This window comes from Camellia sinensis, chromosome 7 (assembly GCF_055761805.1).
Source record: "Camellia sinensis isolate YWXY chromosome 7, ASM5576180v1, whole genome shotgun sequence".
Classification (NCBI taxonomy): domain Eukaryota; kingdom Viridiplantae; phylum Streptophyta; class Magnoliopsida; order Ericales; family Theaceae; genus Camellia; species Camellia sinensis.
In genome coordinates, this window is record NC_138967.1 from 27,780,850 (window position 1) to 27,786,222 (window position 5,373).

At 33.8% G+C, this 5,373-nt stretch overlaps 1 pseudogene; it reads right to left on the minus strand.

The window, feature by feature from the left end:
- Positions 1–903: 903 nt before the first annotated feature.
- Positions 904–3,951, minus strand: LOC114311877 (protein FAR-RED IMPAIRED RESPONSE 1-like; annotated as a pseudogene).
- Between the last annotated feature and the right edge of the window lie 1,422 nt (positions 3,952–5,373).

Below are 5,373 nucleotides of genomic sequence, written 5' to 3' on the forward strand. Positions count from 1 at the left end.
GACAGCCACCAGGGGTTGCAAGCTTGAAGGTTTTGGTCCAAAACAAGGCATAGAATGAACAGGGTGTGAAGGCTCAAAGATAGGGCATTCCGCCGAGGACTTCGGGCACTAAAATGAGCACATGCAAACGTATTCATCGAGTGCACAAGCGATGACATCCAAGTCTTGAGGGCGGTCAAAAAAGGGGTGTCTATAGTTTAGGTAAAGGAAGTATCTCTTTGTTTCATGTATTTTTATTTATTTTAGAAAATCTATTCAAATTTGTTGTTGATGCTAAGACTGAATTAAATTTATTCATGTTATGTAATATTTGTTAGATTTTAGTTTTTTTGGTGGTTGTTAATTCAAAGTAATTTGTTGAGATTGATTTGGATTAGCTACGTCATAGTGAAAACTAAGCATTTCTATTTTCGTTGCTCACCAACTGTTCAATAGTTGGTTTGTGAGAAGTGCAGCGATGTGTTGCTCAAGCATGAGTTATATGGACCAAACTTCATTAATTTGCTCACCAACTATTTGATGAACATTTCAGTCTAAAGGAAGAGGCCTCCCTTGCATTGGAACCACACGGTGAAGGAAGGAGCCTCCCTTACAGTGTAACATTCTTTTACAAATATAATTAAATTACTTCTACAATAGAAGGGAACAAGACAAGGAACAAACTTGCTGTAAATATGAAAATAAGGATTTTATCATCTCTTTGTTTATAGAACAAAATACATGACAAAAGCCTAATGTTCAATAAATCTAATATCGAACAAAATACATTACAAAAATCCAATGTTCAATAGATCTACTCCATGCTAGTCAACTTTTCACTTTACTAAATATGCCCAAATAATCAACTTCCTGAACCAGAATTGTTCCCCCTTCATTGCAACTTGAATGTATGATTTGAAGAACTCAACCTACACCAAATAATAAATTTCTTAGAGAAGCATATCTGTATAAGGTGAGAAAGAGCGAAAATTTTGAAGACAGTGTTATATACCTTTATTACATGGTAAAAAGCCATCATCAATTGAAGTTGTTGGCATAAAATGAATTCCCTGATGAACATAAACTAGTTAGTCATACAATTGAAATAAATTTTAATAAATTTGATTGGCGTAAATTATCTGACCAATACCTGTAAAGCATGCAAGTGACTGATTGGCGGTGCTAGTTGATTTCTTATCGCCATATAGTGAATTGGGTAAGGCTACAAAAGCATCTGTAAATTGGGAACATTGTTATTTTTAATCGAGATAGCTAACTAATTTTCTATATCATTAGCATATACTTTTTAGTACCTGTGGATGGTTCCCAATTAAATTGGGAATGTTAGCAACTACTCCATTATAACAACCACTCCAAAATGGATTGGAAACACCCTGTGTTGGGTTTCCATTAGGATTTCAATAATTGATATACATGCTTGCACCTCCAACCATACGGTTCATGCTTTCTTGTGATAAATGTGATGTATACGGAGGAGCATCACTGTAATCATTTGCTAAGCTTAACTTCTTTGAACAATCCTGCCAAATTGCATATATTATTGGAAATCATTAAAAAAAACAAGAAAAAAATAGAAGGAATTTAACAATGGATACCACACAACATTTTGATTTAAAAACCCGTTTTTGTTAAGATTGGTACAATTCACCTTGAACTTCTTGCTCCTCTCCCCCCTTAGATGCCTGCTACAATGATTTTGATATCAAATATAATCTTATTTTCAGAGAATCAAACCAAACCAAACCAAACCAAAATTACAAAATATAAATAAATAAACCCAACGGAATTTACAAAATATAAATAAATACATAAATTACCTTTTTCTTCCTCACCAATTGGTCTATTTTAGACTCCTCGCATTTTGATGGCAGACGACCTTTAGGTCACACTGGCAGTGGACTAAGCACCTTAGTACATGGTTTGGACATTTCATTAAACTCTTCATTGCAAGGAGACAAAGATGGACATTGGCTTTTAATCAATTGATCATCAGTTAGTTACATCTTCTCCTTTATTTCACTTAAATAACTCATCAAATGGTTGCATTTTTCTTCAAATTCTGCGGCAATCTCATAGAAATAGCTACATAACTTAACATACCGCTGCACTTGTTCATTAGTTTCCTGATCGTTGTATGAACATTTGATGAAAGAGTGTCTACGCCTCAAGTCCTTCCTTCACCGTGATAGAATGTATGAGATGGAACTTTTTTCACTTTCTTTTTATTAAGCACAACAATTGCATGCCTACACAAAATACCACGAAACTCAAACAAATGACACAAGCAATGTACTTCACATTCCTTTTCATTGTAGTATAAGATAAAATTGACCTCCTTCCTTGAGTCACCAACTTTGACACTATCTTCAACCTCAAAAGTAAAAATGCAACCTTCTTGCTTACAAAAGCTACATCGCAATAAATCAATCCCCTCAACTCATCCTGAAATTCCTTAAACTTTGCCATGGTATATATCTGTTGAAATTGCTTTTCAATATCGAATTCAGTAATCAATGGGATTCTAAAATGAAAAGAAGCATGATCTGCCTGGTTTTCTTTTTCCACTTTGCTTCGTAATGCATTATCATATTGTTTGACAAACTGCTTCAAGGTAGTCTTTGAGTTAACATACCCATCAAAAATGCATTCATGCTCTCATTGTGCTGCATAGTAGACATCTGAGCCCAAAATGTGTCTTTTGCATATGTAGGAACCCAACAATGACTATCATCATATAAATTGTGCAACCATTCATTGTTTTCCAAACCATATTTTTGAATAATTTCTTTCTAACCCTCTTCAAAATCACTAGGAGTTATCGAATCATAAACAACAATATGTAGAGCATTTTTTATTGATTCATATCTCGAATATCCACAAAACTTTTTTGGAACCTTTTCCATTATATGCCACAACCATAATCGGTGACGAGTCATTGGGAACATTTTTGCAATAGCTCCTTGCATAGCCTTGCATTGATCCGCAATTATCACTTTTAGAGCTTGCCCGGACATACATGCCAACCACAATTGAAATAACCAAATATAAGTGTCCGTATTTTCATTCGACAAGAGACCACATCCCAAAAAAATTGATTGCGCATGATGATTCACCCCAACAAACGGAGAGAAGGGCATATCATATTTCTTAGTTAGGTATGTCGAATCAAATGAAACAACATCTCCAAAAGACTCGTATGCTGCTCTACTTCTTGCAACAGCCCAAAACACATTCTTTAAATGACTATCATCATCTAAATCCATTACATAAAAGAAACTTGAATTTTTGTTTTGCATTTTAGTGAAATAAGTGAGAATTGCTTCGGCATCACCAATTCCAAGTCTTAAATGCCTCATTTTTTCAATGTAGTTTAGACAATCTTTCTCAGTGAATGATAGATGCTCATGACCTCGAGCTTCAACAACTAAAGAATTAAATTTTTACTCACATTTATTCAAGCTTGATCATTTAATTCTAGCCTCCTTTTCACATGCGTACCCATCATCTTATTACTTCAAAAGAAATGTGCCTTCCCAGGACTTAAGGAATGATTATGTTCAAGCACATATTTAGACAAGCTAAATGTTCCATCAAACATGATACTACATTTATCTTAGATTCACAAGCAGTTCTTTTTGTTGGGTTTGGCTTAAAAGAGTTCAATGAGGTACATACCGTTTTTCCCGGACGAGCACAAGCAAGTGTAAAATATTTTATACTCCCAGTGTCTCCCTGCCTTGAGCTTCTTATCATGACTTCAAAACCTTCTTGTTGAGCATAAGATGCATAGTATTGATGAACTTCATCTTTCGAGCCGAACATCTCATCATCTTTCGAGCCGAACATCATTATGACCTTTGGTGCTTCGATCTTCTTACTGCCATCTAATGTATCTTCAAAGTTACACTCATATATTTTGTCAGTTTCACCACTTTCCTTGCCACAAGACATTTCTCTAAGTCTATAGATTTCTATACCGATAATGGAAAATTCCTTGCTTTGATTTTGTTCTTTAGCTTGGAAGTAATGGGGATACGGGAACTTTTGAGAAAGCAAAAAGGGAATACAAAAGGTTTGGACATTATGTATCAAAAGTGGAATATGGATGGTTTCTACAAAAAGCCGCGCAAGCTTTTTTTTTTTTTTTTTTTTGTTGTTATCTTATTTGACTAGTTAATAGTCGATTTAGGAAGCCACCTTGGCATGCCATATCAGTGAGTAAACCAAGTTTTCAAATGTGTTTGTTGTATAGCACCACTCTAAAACTAATACAAAGTGTTGGGTTTTACACTTATTTTGTCTTAATCTTATGCCCCCAGGGCAATTGTTAACAAGATCCTAGTTGTATCAGTTGTCATGGTGGAGTGATAGCGGTGGTAGAGATGGTGATAGTTGGGATGTGCCGATGGTAGACAGATGGTGATGGTGATAGTGACAACAATGATGTTAATGTGGTTGCATTGGTAAACTTTAAGTTAAGAAAATGTTTTTTTTTACCTTTTAAAAACAAAAATATTTTCTACTCCAATAAATTTATTTTTCATTGATTATGAAATAAATGTAAAATATATTTTTTTCTGCAAAAACAAAGAAAGTAAAGTATTATGCCAACATACGACATTGGGTTGTGCTCCAATGGTCTAATAGCTACATCTTAGGGTGTAGTGAGTGAGATGTTAAGGGTTCGAGTTGATGGAGCAACGGTGGCCTTTCAGTTATAATCTAACTATACTAACATACTAACGCTATCTCAGGAAAAAAAAGAAGAAGAAAAAAGACGTATTATGCCAACATGAATGACTTATTAAATAGTGATAGCAAATTATTGGTTTGTTAAGTTTCACAATATTATTTTGTTGTTACATAATGAAGTGGCCCAATTAGAATAGTCTACAAAACATCAATGACACACAAATACACGTGTAAATAGAGCCTTAATTATATTTAAGAAAAATGTTAGATGTCCCAAAATTTCTATTAAGACTTTTTCTAAATGTATGTGGATCTTGCAACATGATTGTGAGTTCCACATTTGACAGATTTTTTTGTATCCCTATCGTTACTCCTTATCTAAATGCTACTATTGACAAGTGCCCAGGTACACATGATAAGGTATATTTATTATTGTATTATTTTGTGTTGAATTTTCTAATTTTAACTTCTTAATGCATATTTAATAATGTTGTATTAAATTGTCATGAGTTCACTAGCATTCTATTTTTAACTTATTAATTAAATTAAATATATTTAATAACTTTCTATCTTGGTTTATTATTTAAAGATATTGTTAACATGTACCCTAAGTCCGTGTTTGTTTGGCTCTTTGGTGAGAGGGGTTGGATTAATAGTCTGTGGGACCTACTTATAGAGTGT